Source organism: Pecten maximus, chromosome 17, assembly GCF_902652985.1.
Source record: "Pecten maximus chromosome 17, xPecMax1.1, whole genome shotgun sequence".
NCBI classification, from domain to species: domain Eukaryota; kingdom Metazoa; phylum Mollusca; class Bivalvia; order Pectinida; family Pectinidae; genus Pecten; species Pecten maximus.
In genome coordinates this window covers 4,045,220-4,061,589 of record NC_047031.1, presented here as the reverse complement: position 1 = coordinate 4,061,589, position 16,370 = coordinate 4,045,220, and the positions used below count along the sequence as shown (strand labels likewise).

Below are 16,370 nucleotides of genomic sequence, written 5' to 3'. Positions count from 1 at the left end.
CGAAATCCCTATCCGCTTTTTAACCGGGATAACAAAACCCTTTTAAAACAAATTAATTATCGCGTTTTTTTAAACCATTTAAGTAATCCCTTTTAAGGGAGTTTAAAAACCGCGAAAAAAGGAAAAACAACGGTTTTAAAAGATATTATCGCTTTTTTAACGGGATAACAAACCGGCCTTTTAAAAACGTAATACTACCCGCTTTTAAGGAGATAACTAAGTTTTTTTAACGATAAATTATCCCCTTTTTAGGGATTAATAACCTTTTTTAACGAGAAAACAAACCCACTTTTAAAAGAAAAATTCACTTTTAAATGATATAGGAAACGTGTTTTTTAAAACGAGATAACAAACCCCCCCGGTTTTTAAGGGGATAACAAACGGTTTTAAAACCGAAAAACTATCGCTTTTAAAACGAGAAAACAAACCCCCTTTTAAACGAATAACTATCGCTTTTTTTAACGGGAAAACTAAGCTTTTTAACGAGATAATTACCGTTTTAAAACGGGTTTCAAACCCGCTTTTAAAAGGGATAACAAACCGTTTTTTTAACGATATTTTTAATCCTTTTTAACGGGATCCCCCTCCGCTTTTTAACGAATAAATTTATCGCTTTTTAACGGAAAACTAATGCTTTTAACAAAAATTATCCGGTTTTAAACCCCATAATTAACACTTTTAAAGAAAATTAACTTAACACCTTTTTTTAAAAAGATAATTATGGGTTTTAAAGAATACAAATCGTTTTAAACGATAAACTATCGCTTTTTAAAAGGGGGATAAAAGCTTTTTTTAAACAAATACTATGGGGCTTTTTTAAACGGGATAACCCCCAAAATTTAAAAAGGGTTTAATTAGGGGCTTTTGGGGGGATAACAAACCTTTTAAACGAAAATTATCCTTTTTTAAGGGGAAAAACCCCTTTTTTAAGGGAAAACAAAGCGTTTTTAACAAATCCCTTATCCGTTTAAAGTTTAAAACCTAACGGAAACAAATATAACTATCGCGTTTTAAGGGGATACAAAATGCTTTTAAAGACAAACTAGGATTTTTTAAAACGGGAAACTTTAAGAAAATTTAAGAAATAATTTTTGCGGAAAAAAGGGGATAGCAAACGCATTTTAAAAAGAAAATTATCGCGGAACGGAAAAAACAAATTTTTTAAGATATTAAATGGGGTTTAAACGGGGGGGAGGGGTTTCAAAAAAGGGGGTTCGGTTTTTAAAGGGGGTTTTAATAAGATTTTGGTTTAAATTTGGTTTTAAGGGGGGAAAAGGTTTAAACAAAGGTTAAATTTTTCGTTTTTTAAGGATAATTCAGGGTTTTGGGGGATCCTCCTTTTTTTTTAAAAGGGGGGGGGATAACATAGTTTTAAAAATTTCAAAGGGGGGTAATATTGGCTTTTTTGGAAAGGGAAATAAGGGGTTTTACGACTTTAAAAAGGGGGGATTTTTAAGGGAAAAAGAATTTGGGGAAAATTAATTTTTTAAAGGGGTGGTTTTTTCAAAATAAATCGGGTTTTCCCTCTCCCCCCCTTTTAACGATATAATTATGCCGTTTTAACGAGATAACTAACACGTTTTAACGAGATAACTAACACGTTTTAACGAGATAACTATCACGTTTTAATGATATAGCTATCGTGTTTTAACGAGATAACTATCGCGTTTTAACGGGATAACTAACGCGTTTTAACGAATACTGATCGCGTTTAAACGGGATAACTAACGCGTTTTAACGATATAACTATCGCGTTTTAACGGGATAATTAACGCAATTTAAGAAGATAATTATTGCGGTTTAACGGGATAGCTAACGCATTTTAAGAAGATAATTATCGCGGTTTAACGAGATAAATAACTCGTTTTAACGATATAACTATCGCGTTTTAACAGGATAAGTAATGCATTTTAACAAGATGACTATCGCGTTTTAACGGGATAACTAACGCATTTTAAGGAGATAATTATCGCGTTTTAGCGGGATCACTAACGCGTTTTAACGAGATAATTATCTCGTTTTAACGGCATAACTTACACGTTTTAATGGGATAACTAACGCGTTTTAACGAGATAACTATCACGTTTTAATGATATAGCTAAAAGAAACGAGATAACTATCGCGTTTTAACGGGATAACTAATGCATTTTAACGACATAACTATCGAGTTTTAACGGGATAATTAACGCAATTTAAGAAGATAATTATCGCGGTTTAACGGGATAGCTAACGCATTTTAAGAAGATAATTATCACGGTTTAACGAGATAACTAACGCATTTTAACGATATAATGATCCCGTTTTAAAGGATAACTAACACGTTTTAACGAGATAACTAACACGTTTTAACGAGATAACTATCACGTTTTAATGATATAGCTATCGTGTTTTAACGAGATAACTATCGCGTTTTAACGGGATAACTAACGCGTTTTAACGAATACTGATCGCGTTTAAACGGGATAACTAACGCGTTTTAACGATATAACTATCGCGTTTTAACGGGATAACTAATGCATTTTAACGAGATGACTATCGCGTTTTAACGGGATAACTATCGCGTTTTAACGGGATAACAAACGTGTTTTAACGAGATAACTATCGCGTTTTAACGAGATAACTAACGCATTTAAACGAGATAACTATCGCGTTTTAACGAGATAACTAACGCATTTTAACGAGATAATTATCTCGTTTTAACGAGATTACTAACGCGTTTTAAAGAGATAACGAACGCGTTTTAACGATATAACTATCGCGTTTTAACGGGATAACTAACGCGTTTTAACGAATACTTATCGCGTTTAAACGAGATACCTAACGAGTTTTAACGATATAACTATCGCGTTTTAACGGGATAACTAATGCATTTTAACAAGATGACTATCGCGTTTTAACGGGATAACTAACGCATTTTAAGGAGATAATTATCGCGTTTTAACGGGATAACTAACGCGTTTTAACGAGATAACTATCGGGTTTTAACGGGATAACTAACGCATTTTTACGATATAATTATCTCGTTTTAACGAGATAACTAACGCATTTTAAGAAGATAATTATCGCGTTTTAACGAGATAACTAACGCTTTTTAACGAGATATCTATCGCGTTTTAACGAGATAACTAACGCATTTTAACGAGATAATTATCTTTTAAAAAAAGGGGAAAACAAAATTTTTTTAAACCCGAGAAAACTATTGCGTTTAAAACGGGAAAACTAACCATTTTTACGATATAATTATCCCCGTTTAACGGGATACCCTAACCCCTTTTAAACGATAAAATTATCCCTTTTTTCACGGGATAACTAACATTTTAAAAAAAGGGGGAAAAACCTAACGCAATTTAAGAAAATAATTCGCTTTTTAAACGGGAAAAGCAAAGGGCATTTTAAGAAGAAAATTATCACTTTTTTAACGAGAAACTAACGCTTTTTAACGATTAATGACCCCTTTTTTAAAAGGGATAACTAAAAACGTTTTAACGAGAAAACCAAAAACCCCTTTTTAAAACGAGATAACTATCCCTTTTTAAATGATATGGCTATCGTTTTTTAACGAGTAACTATCGGGGTTTTAAGGGGATTTTACGCTTTTTTAAACCGAATACTGATGGGGTTTTAAACGGGATAACTAACGCGTTTTGAACGAGATAACTAACGCGTTTTAACGAGATAACTAACGCATTTTAACGAGATAGCTATCGTGTTTTAACGAGATAACTATCGCGTTTTAACGGGATAACAAACGTGTTTTAACGAGATAACTATCGCGTTTTAACGAGATAACTAACGCATTTAAACGAGATAACTATCGCGTTTTAACGAGATAACTAACGCATTTTAACGAGATAATTATCTCGTTTTAACGAGATTACTAACGCGTTTTAAAGAGATAACGAACGCGTTTTAACGATATAACTATCGCGTTTTAACGGGATAACTAACGCGTTTTAACGAATACTTATCGCGTTTAAACGAGATACCTAACGAGTTTTAACGATATAACTATCGCGTTTTAACGGGATAACTAATGCATTTTAACAAGATGACTATCGCGTTTTAACGGGATAACTAACGCATTTTAAGGAGATAATTATCGCGTTTTAACGGGATAACTAACGCGTTTTAACGAGATAACTATCGGGTTTTAACGGGATAACTAACGCATTTTTACGATATAATTATCTCGTTTTAACGAGATAACTAACGCATTTTAAGAAGATAATTGTAGCGTTTTAACGAGATAACTAACACGTTTTAACGATATATCTATCGCGTTTTAACGAGATAACTAACGCAATTTAAGAAGATAATTATCGCGGTTTAACGGGATAGCTAACGCATTTTAAGAAGATAATTATCGCGGTTTAACGAGATAACTAACATGTTTTAACGGGATAACTAACGCATTTTAACGATATGATGATCCCGTTTTAAAGGATAACTAACACGTTTTAACAGGATAACTAACACGTTTTAACGAGATAACTAACACGTTTTAACGAGATAACAATCCGGTTTTATTGATATAGCTCTCGGGTTTTAGCGAAATAGCTATCGCGTTTTAACGGGATAACTAACGCATTTTAACGATCTAATTATCGCGTTTTAACAGATAACTAATGCATTTTAACGAGATGACTATCGCGTTTTAACGGTATAACTAACGCATTTTAAGGAGATCATTATCGCGTTTTAACGAGATAACTATCGCGTTTAAACGTGATATCTATCGCGTTTTAACGAGATAACTAACGCATTTTAACGAGATAATTATCGCGTTTTATTGGGATTAATAACGCGTTTGAACGAGATAACTAACGCGTTTTAAGAAGATAAATATCACATTTTAATGATATAGCTATCGTGTTTTAACGAGATAACTATCGCGTTTTAACGGGATAACAAACGTGTTTTAACGAGATAACTATCGCGTTTTAACGAGATAACTAACGCATTTAAACGAGATAACTATCGCGTTTTAACGAGATAACTAACGCATTTTAACGAGATAATTATCTCGTTTTAACGAGATTACTAACGCGTTTTAAAGAGATAACGAACGCGTTTTAACGATATAACTATCGCGTTTTAACGGGATAACTAACGCGTTTTAACGAATACTTATCGCGTTTAAGCGAGATAACTAATGCGTTTTAACGATATAAGGTAGCACACCACAGTAAGACAGCCTGGCCATGGGCAATTTTTTTTGTTAAGCAAATAACTCCTGTATTATGATATGTATAAAAAATGAAAAAATAAATGTACACTATAATTGGTATATCCAGTATGAAGTAGTTCATACAGGCTTCACATTTATTAAAACAAAAATCAATAAATTGGTTCCGGATTTTAAATATCCGGATTTTCCGAACGTGTGTTTACACAGGAAATTTAGTTTTGCCTACAGCGCAAAATGGAAGCCCACAGAAAAGGTAAGATAGCGGAAAAACTTAATTTACAACATATGTCCAAACAAGATTAATTCTGTCTTTGGGATAGAGATATTTAATTTTAAATAGGTTTCAGAAAAAAAATTGTGTAGAGAATTGTGCCATTTTGGGTCAAATATCATAATATTTTGCAATTTTTGAGAATTTTTTAAGCTGTTACCATGGTATTCACAGCTCTAAAAATCACAGAAAATATCAGTTTACTTATCCTTCAGAGCTCTATTAAAATTGCAAATGTTGTACAGATTTCAAATATATATACTTTATTAGAGGTTATATGTAAGGTTAACTGGCAATGTTTACATATCTAAAGCATGTGCCATATTTTTCAGAATTTGGCATTTTTACTGTACACTGCTACCTAACTATCGCGTTTTAACGAGATAACTAATGCATTTTAACAAGATGACTATCGCGTTTTAACGGGATAACTAACGCATTTTAAGGAGATAATTATCCGTTTTAGCGGGATAACTAACGCATTTTAACGAGATAACTATCGAGTTTTAACGGGATAACTAACGCATTTTTACGATATAATTATCTCGTTTTAACGGGATAGCTAACGCATTTTAACGATATAATTATGCCGTTTTAACGGCATAACTTACACGTTTTAATGGGATAACTAACGCGTTTTAACGAGATAACTATCACGTTTTAATGATATCGCTAAAAGAAACGAGATAACTATCGCGTTTTAACGGGATAAATAACGCATTTAAACAAAATATCGCGTTTTAACGGGATTACTAATGCATTTTAACGAGATAACTATCGCGTTTTAACGAGATAACTAACGCGCTTCAAGGAGATAATTATCGCGTTTTAACTAGTTAATTAACGGATTTTAACGAGATAATTATCGCGTTTTAACGAGATAACTAACGCATTTTAACGATATAATTATCCCGTTTTAACAGGATAACTATCCGGTTTTATTGATATAGCTCTCAGGTTTTAGCGAAATAACTATCGCGTTTTAACGGGATAACTAACGCATTTTAACGATCTAATTATCTCGTTTTAACGGGATAACTAATGCATTTTAACGAGATGACTATCGCGTTTTAACGGTATAACTAACGCATTTTAAGGAGATCATTATCGCGTTTTAACGAGATAACTATCGCGTTTAAACGTGATATCTATCATGTTTTAACGAGATAACTAACGCATTTTAACGAGAAAATTATCGCTTTTTATTGGGATAAATAACGCGTTTGAACGAGATAACTAACGCGTTTTAGGAAGATAAATATCACGTTTTAATGATATAGCTATCGTGTTTTAACGAGAAAACTATCGCGTTTTAACGAGATAACTATCGCGTTTTAACGAGATAACTCACGCGTTTTAACGAATACTTATCGCGTTTAACCCCTTAACTCCCAACTACGCCAAACTACGCCAATAGCACGTCGGTGTTAGGGAAATGGTCGTATCTCCCTTATTTGTTTACCTATTGAGATACCGAATATACCTAGTAAAACGGGAGAAAATATCCAACAACATTTGTTCTTTGTAAAATTTCATTTGACAAACTTTTCTGATACATTTTATGAGTTGAAAAAACAAGCCAACCTTTTTTTCGACTATTTTGAATTGTTGACGTCGTGTTTCAGCCGGCGTAATCGTCAAAGCGCGGATTCGATTTTGTATCTCACATTACTTAAAATATAGCGAGAAATAATGCCTGTAATTCACAACAGTGGTAGTCAATACTCTCAATATTATGTATATTCCCCTATCTTACAGGAATCCTCCAAAAAGTGATGTTTTTTGTCAATAAAGTACATGTGATGTATGGTTCTATACCGTACGCAGCACACATCGACAAATTTTAATGATTTTTTGCATAAAAAATAGTAATCATGACATATACAATTGAAGCCAAGAAAAAACTGACCAAAATACACAATTCTATAAGTCATAAAGTACCAAATAAATGATTAAAAGTTTCCATAAATCCGTATTATTTTAACGAAACACCACAGTAACTTGACGTCGTGCAAGAGCGAGTCGATAACGCAAGCACCTGCGCGAATACGATCGACAACTTTTAGTTTCTGCTGTTTTCATAACGCAATATATGGTCTTGGTTTCATCAGAAACATCACTTTTGTGGCACTTTTGTGATAGCACATATTTTGAATACAAATAATAATAAAAAAATGAATAAATAAAAATAAAGCCGACGACAGCAAAATCTATTTATAGTAATCGGGTATTTCCTAGATGATCACTTTCGGTTTCTAAATGGTGGGATAGACATGTGCCTGGTGCCGATTGTTTTCGCGGACCGAACATATTACCGATACAAGTCGTCACCAAAACAATATGCAGTGACCATGCACTGTCAACTCAACTAACAAACTGTGAGGTGACACTGGGCATTATGAAGAGCTGCGGACGTACCCTGTATATGGACACAAACAAACAGACAAACAATCATGTTCAGATAGGCCTACAGATGAACATAACGTAGGTAAGGTAAGTACATAAAGTGAAGTTCTATAGACACGAGAATACAAAAAGTACAAGCAATATCTTATATGCATTTTTTACAAATATATATTCATGTCATATGTTTACATGAGTATCTGCATGTAATATTGCTTTAATTTCATTTATTGTGTTACAAGATAGGCCTACATTTGTATATTGGCTCCAAATGAAATATGACCAGTTAAAACAATATTCACATTAAAACAACAATTTAGTTCTTGTTTCATTTATTTTTTATTTGATTTTCTTCTTCTTCTTTTTTCTTTGTTTGTTGGGGGTGTGGGGGGAGGAGGGGAGGTTACAATAAATTTCATCATAACAGTATTTTGTATCAGAATTATCAATATTTATCTCTATGAATTTAATTTCTAATTTTTACTTTACATCAGTATATTAAATATGTTTGTGTGTACAAATAGTAAAACGTTCTTGATGTTTTTGCCAAATTTCTGTACATGCATGTATCAACTAAAATTGGATGAATTTGCTTTTATTGCATTTCACATAATGAAAAATACATGGGAGATGAAAAAGTGAGACCTATTCATAAAATTTCAGTTTTGCAACAGTGGTATATAAATTCAGAAAAAAAGTCACATGGTATGGTTGATAAAAGAGGTGATAGAGGATTACTGAAAATACCAAATAGCTGTTCTTGAGTTTAGCTGGTTGTGAATTCTACAATGTTTGGATCATGGTGTGCTGATATAGGTTGGGTTCTTATATATATATTCATGTTAGGGCTCATATCCCTACCCCCATATATATAAAGTGTTTTTATTGTTACTGTGCTTACTACAAATGGATGAGGATCAACATGTGACACCCCCCAGCTTTTGTCAGAATTCAAGCATTATATGTTGTGTCAGACTTTTTTATGTGAAATAGACTGATACATGTATACATGTATACAGGTGTAGAGATATGTGTAGTTGTACATGTTTCAGTAAGTATTCTATGCCAGTAAAGGCTGGGAACATTGTTGAAAGCAAATAATTTGAATAAATCAAAGATAGGCAGATACTTGTGTTGGCAGATATAATGCTGGTTAGCTAGTAATTATCATTTTATGCTTTATTATGATTAATCCTCTAAGGATCCACACAAGACAGAAAAAATAAGTAATTACAAGTTTTCACAGTTATTATTAGTGAGGAGTGGGACACTGAAGCAGGGTTATAACGTGTATTTCTCTGTTTGAGAGTAACCCGAGTTTCCTCTGACCTAAACACCAAACATAAGACACTTAGATCGAGAGATGTCCTTTATGAGACATAATGATCTTACCATCAAAATGTCTAATGTCTGGCAGTAGGGCAAGAAGAAACTCATTGGTGTGCTTATTTGGATTTTCAGAACAATGTTATGAATATTTGAAATGCAGATTTGGTTGGTGGGCATGTTTGTTTAACTTTCTAAAAGTTCATTTTAAGGCTTTTTAAAATATTCCACATTAATGATATCTCAATTTTTCTTTCTTTTTTTTGTATTTTTTAAACAGGACCATGTGAAACAAGCAATCAACAACATTTGAATAAAGTTCATTTTGTGTTTCAGGTATTCCCCTTACTTGTAAGTTCTGGAGCTGTCTCAATTTTACTAGCAAGCTTGGTGTACAAAATTTAATGTGAACATTGGCTTATTGATGATTCTGCCTAATATATGACATCAAAGGTAAGCTAATAGATTTATCTAATTACAAATTCACTACAATTAAAATGTTTATTATATTATAGCTTCTGAGGATATTTGGTTTTGTTTAAATTGATCATTATTTTCTGCTTTTCTATATGTATGTGAGCTCATTTCCTATACTTCATTATTGACTGTTTCATTTGAAATTTTGAAGTGAGCATTATATATTACCATATTCTTTAGAATAAATCTGTAATGCCTTGCAAATAAGATATTTTATTAGTGTATATACATGTATCTGGATGCTTATGATATTGATTTTCTCCCATTTCAAATTTCAGGTACATCAGCTTTAGGACTTTATTTATGTGGATATTTGTGGTGTGACCAATACTAGAGGATAAATGCCATCCCCTGCCACCAGAGACAGCAGATTTAGGCATAGTTTCCCTTAGCTACCATCTCCCACTGTTCTGTGTCATTGATTAAAATTACATAACTCAATATTTGTGTTGGTGTTGTTTTTCAACTGCTTCCATGTTGAATCATGTAATTTTGATCTTAAGTGAATTATTATTTTCAAAAACATGGTACATCAATATATCATTTATACCAAATATGGCTTGCCTGGCCATGTAATAAATATAGTTGAGAATTCTTTATAATCCATAATAAACATGTAACCAACAAAGTTCAAGTGTTTATATCAATCAACTTGTTTGTCTGCCAAACTGGATTATTCAAACTGAAATTTTCATCAATAACTATGTTCCTTTGGGGAACTTGGACTTCCTTCACTTGTCTATATTTCTTCATGTCTATTGTCTATGAATTAAGTCTAGGATTTCTCAACCAGGAAGACATACACACACAGAATGATGAGCAAAGATGGTTATAACCATTTGATTTGCATGCCTTCAATAATTTTAATTTTTATCAGTAAATCTGTTTTTAGTATAATAGTAGTACCATATGCTAGTTATTATGACCTTTTTGTTAATCATCCTATATCTGTGATCAAGTGGCTAATTATGATAAGTATTGAGAAACTAGAACAAATACAACAAGTGAAGAAGACCTGAAACATCAAAATGGTCACCTGCTAAATTGGTAGCCATGGCAACCAAAAATGGATACAGAATGTACATAGATTCTACATGTTGAAGAGAGGAATTGCAATTTTACATTTTCTGCAATGTACATAATGGTAAAATTCACATTGATAAAATCAGCTTCAATATCATGTTTTGGAGGCACATGTTAGCTGTTGACTAAAACCATAAAATAGGAAAGGAATAAATATAACTGAATATAACTTTCGAAAGATTGATTATTAATGTTAAAACCATGAAAACAACAACCTACTTATGAATATGATTTATAATTAACATTTATAATCATATACAGCAATCTAAGCTGCAAACTGTTTTACATTTTACATTTTTATTCAGATGGGAGCACATGCGCATGTTTTTCCAAGTAAAATATCACATTTTTACGTATTTTCACTTCTGGTTGCCATGGTAATGTTTTAAATAAAAAAATAGAGGTTTTGCCATAAAACCTGGATAGGTCCTCTTTACAAGATTCACTATATAGATAGACTGCTGACTAAACCATTATACCTGTAATACAAAATCAAATTTCTTACAATGAAGTCTAGGCAGATAAAACGGAAATAAAAACTTTTTTTACAATAATCACTGCTTTTAATTTCAGTCAGTAACTATGACAACAACTGCAAATAAAAAGAAAATACTACTTTTATTTGTGTTCATCCTCCTTCCTGAAGAGTCTGATATATCATTAATTTTATAAACTAGCACTAAATTCACTCTCAGTGGCTTAAAATGTATAAACATATGAAATAAGTAACTTTTTTCATAAAATCATAAATTTTGGTTACCATGGTAACGTCAATAATGCAAAAACACCACTTTTGTTACTAAATTTGAAAAGGTTATATTCTCAAGTTTCTAAATATATATGGGTTGTTTACCAAAAATGTTGACGCAAAAGGGTGAAAAATCATGATGAACCAAAATGTCGGATTTTTTTCAGTTCCATTAAAAAATCATGGGAGTTAAGGGGTTAAACGAGATAACTAACGCGTTTTAATGATATAACTATCGCGTTTTAACGGGATAACTAATGCATTTTAACGAGATGACTATCGCGTTTTAACGGGATAACTAACGCGTTTTAACGGGATAACTAACGCGTTTTAACGAATACTTATCGCGTTTAAACGAGATAACTAACGCGTTTTAACGATATAACTATCGCGTTTTAACGGGATAACTAATGCATTTTAACAAGATGACAATCGCGTTTTAACGAGATAACTAACGCATTTTAATAATATAACTATCGCGTTTTAACGGGATAACTAATGCATTTTAACGAGATGACTATCGCGTTTTAACGGGATAACTAACGCGTTTTAACGGGATAACTAACGCGTTTTAACGAGATAACTATCGGGTTTTAACGGGATAACTAACGCATTTTTACGATATAATTATCTCATTTTAACGGGATAGCTAACGCATTTGAACGAAATAATTATGCCGTTTTAACGGCATAATTTACACGTTTTAATGGGATAACTAACGTGTTTTAACGAGATAACTATCACGTTTTAATGATATAGCTAAAAGAAACGAGATAACTATCGCGTTTTAACGGGATAACTAATGCATTTTAACGAGATGACTATCGCGTTTTAACGGGATAACTAACGCGTTTTAACGGGATAACTAACGCGTTTTAACGAATACTTATCGCGTTTAAATGAGATAACTATCGCGTTTTAACGGGATAACTAATGCATTTTAACAAGATGACAATCGCGTTTTAACGAGATAACTAACGCGTTTTAATGATATAACTATCGCGTTTTAACGAGATAACTATTGCGTTTGAACGGGATAACTAACGCATTTTTACGATATAATTATCTCGTTTTAACGGGATAGCTAACGCATTTTAACGATATAATTATGCCGTTTTAACGGGATAACTAACGCATTTTTACGATATAATTATCTCATTTTAACGGGATAGCTAACGCATTTGAACGATATAATTATGCCGTTTTAACGGCATAACTTACACGTTTTAATGGGATAACTAACGTGTTTTAACGAGATAACTATCGCGTTTTAACGGGATAAATAACGCGCTTCAAGGAAATAATTATCGCGTTTTAACGAGTTAATTAACGGATTTTAACGAGATAATTATCGCGTTTTAACGGGATAGCTAACGCATTTGAACGATATAATTATCCCGTTTTAACAGGATAACTAACACGTTTTAACGAGATAACTAACACGTTTTAACGAGATAACTATCCGGTTTTATTGATATAGCTCTCGGGTTTTAGCGAAATAACTATCCCGTTTTAACGGGATAACTAACGCATTTTAACGATCTAATTATCGCGTTTTAACGGGATAACTAATGCATTTTAACGAGATGACTATCGCGTTTTAACGGTATAACTAACGCATTTTAAGGAGATCATTATCGCGTTTTAACGAGATAACTAACGCATTTTAACGAGATAATGATCGCGTTTTATTGGGATAAAGAACGCGTTTGAACGAGATAACTAACGCGTTTTAAGAAGATAAATATCACGTTTTAATGATATAGCTATCGTGTTTTAACGAGAAAACTATCGCGTTTTGACGGGGTAACAAACGCGTTTTAACGAGATAACAATCGCGTTTTAACGAGATAACTAACGCATTTAAACGAGATAACTATCGCGTTTTAACGAGATAACTAACGCATTTTAACGAGATAATTATCGCGTTTTAACGAGATTACTAACGCGTTTTGAAGAGATAACGAACGCGTTTTAACGATATAACTATCGCGTTTTAACGGGATAACTAACGCGTTTTTAAAAGATAACTATCGCGTTTTAACAGAATAACTAACGCATTTTAAGGAGATAATTATCGCGTTTTAACGAGATAACTAACGCATTTTAACGAGATAATTATCGCGTTTTAACTGGATAACTAACGCGTTTTAACGACATAACTATCGCGTTTTAACGGGATAACTAACGCATTTGAAGAAGATAATTATCGCGGGTTAACGGGATAGCTAACGCATTTTAACGATATAATTATGCCGTTTTAACGGGATAACTTACACGTTTTAACGGGATAACTAACGCGTTTTAATGAGACAACTATCGCGTTTGAACGGGATAACAAACGCGTTTTAACGAGATAACTATCGCGTTTTAACGGGATAACTAAGGCATTTTAAGGATATAAAATTACCGCGTTTTAACGGGAAACTACAGCATTTAAGAAGATAATTATCGCGTTTAAACGAGATAACTAACGAGTTTTAACGAGATAACTATCGCGTTTTAACGGGATAACTAACGCATTTTAAGGAGATAACTATCGCGTTAACGAGATAACTAACGCATTTTAACGATCAAAAATTATCGCGTTTTAACGGGATAACTACTGCATTTAAACAAGATAATTATCGCGTTTTAACGGGATAACTAACGCGTTTTAACGAGATAATTATCGCGTTTTAACGGAATAACATACGCGTTTTAACGAGATAATTATCGCGTTTAAACGAGATAACTAACGCGTTTTAACGATATAACTATCGCGTTTTAACGGGATAACTAATGCATTTTAACGAGATGACTATCGCGTTTTAACGGGATAACTAACGCATTTTAAGAAGATAATTATCGCGGTTTACCGGGATAGCTAACGCAGTTTAAGAAGATATTTATCGCGGTTTAACGAGATAACTAACGCATTTGAACGATATAATTATTCCGTTTTAACGGGATAACTATCACATTTTAACGAGATAACTAACCCGTTTTAACGAGATAACTATCACGTTTTAATGATATAGCTATCGTGTTTTAACGAGATAACTATCGCGTTTTAACGGGATACCTAACGCATTTTAACGATATAAAATTACCGCGTTTTAATGGGAAACTACTGTTTTTAACGAGATAATTATCGCCTGTAAACGAGATAACTAACGCGTTTTAACGAGATAACTATCGCGTTTGAACGGGATAACAAACGCGATTTAACGAGAAAAATACAGGTTACACGACTGCTGGCGTACCACAGGGAAGCGTTTTGGGACCCCTTTTGTTTTTAATATATATAAATGATATTGTTGATAATATGAATAGTATATCTCGTTTATTTGCTGATGACTCTTCGTTAATGTATTCTTCATCATCTCTTTTAGACATTCAAAGATCTCTTAATAATGACTTGCAAAAACTCAATAAATGGTCTCAAGACTGGCTCACTAAATTTAACCCACAAAAAACTGATGTATTGCTAATAACAAATTCAAAAAATATTCCACCCTTGAACCTTACTTTTGGAGAAGAAACTTTGAAACTAGTTGGTAACCATAGACATTTAGGTGTGACTTTCAGTTCGGATGCAAAGTGGTCCCTGCACATAGCAGAAATAATAAAAACATGTATGAAAAAAGTATCGGTGTGAAGGAAATTCAAATTTTTGTCGAGTAGAAAAACTTTATTACGAATTTATAGAGTATTTGTGTTGCCTGTATTGGAATATGCTTGTGAGGTATGGGATGGTTGTTCTCTGGCAGATGTAAATAAACTAGAACAAGTTCAACTTGAGGCAGCAAGAATCATTACCGGCATGCCATCTTTATCTAGCAAACAATCTCTATATAAAGAATCCCAGCTCCAACCTTTATCTGAAAGAAGAAAGTTCCGTAAACTTTCAATGATGTATAAACTCCACAATGATTTAACTCCTTCCTATTTCAGCAATCTTCTTCCTCCAAGAGTAGGTGAACGTAATTCGTATAATGTTAGAAATAAAGAAAACTATACCGTTCCAAATTTTCGATTGTCTACTTCTTATGAATCCTTTATCCCATCTTCTATTAGGTTATGGAATAATTTACCTATTGATGTCAGAGAACAGCCATCCATTAGTAGATTTAAATCCAAAATAGAAAACAATCGTGATATATTACCTATTTATTATCTAACTGGAAAAAGAAAATTAAATGTTTTACACACAAGGTTAAGACATGTTTGTAGTAGCTTAAACTATGATTTGTATAGAGTAAATATAATTAATGATACAACCTGTGCATGTGGTAATGAGTGTGAAAACGTGTATCATTATTTTTTTGATTGTATATTGTAGTGAAGAGAGCGTGAAACTTTATTTGATAATCTCTCCCGCTATTGTAATGTGAGTCTTAATGTTATTCTCTGGGGTTCTCCTAAACTATCTGATGAACAAAATGGCTATATTTTTCAATATGTTCAAAATTTTATTAAATCCAGTAATCGATTTTAGGTCATCTCTCTCTCTCTCTCTCTCTCTCTCTCTCTCTCTCTCTTTAAATTAACTGGCATTAACATATTTACTTTTCATTCTGTCCCTCATCTCTGTCTTTTCTTACATCATATACAAATTTTATATACTGTATTATATTGTAAATTCATATTATGTACATAATGATTATTGGAAGAAGGCGTTTTAAGTTGCGATAACTTGTGTCCTATTCCTGTTGTTATATTTAACAATAAAACTATGTTTAAATCAAATCAATCAGAAAATTTTCGCGTTTTAACGGGATAACTAACGCATTTTAACGATATAACTATCGCGTTTTAACCATATAACTATCCGATTTTAATGATATAGCTCTCGGGTTTTAGCGAAATAACTATCGCGTTTTAACGGGATA

General features: G+C 32.6%; 1 long non-coding RNA gene across 2 annotated transcripts; it reads left to right on the top strand.

Moving 5' to 3' along the window:
• Positions 1 to 7,575: 7,575 nt before the first annotated feature.
• Positions 7,576 to 10,106, top strand: LOC117315979. Of its 2 annotated transcripts, none has more exons than XR_004529797.1 (3): positions 7,576 to 7,947; positions 9,525 to 9,641; positions 9,944 to 10,106. It is a non-coding gene; the product is annotated as an uncharacterized LOC117315979 (long non-coding RNA). The 2 variants fall into 2 exon arrangements; XR_004529796.1 differs by having other exon boundaries at positions 7,576 to 7,952.
• Positions 10,107 to 16,370: the final 6,264 nt, after the last annotated feature.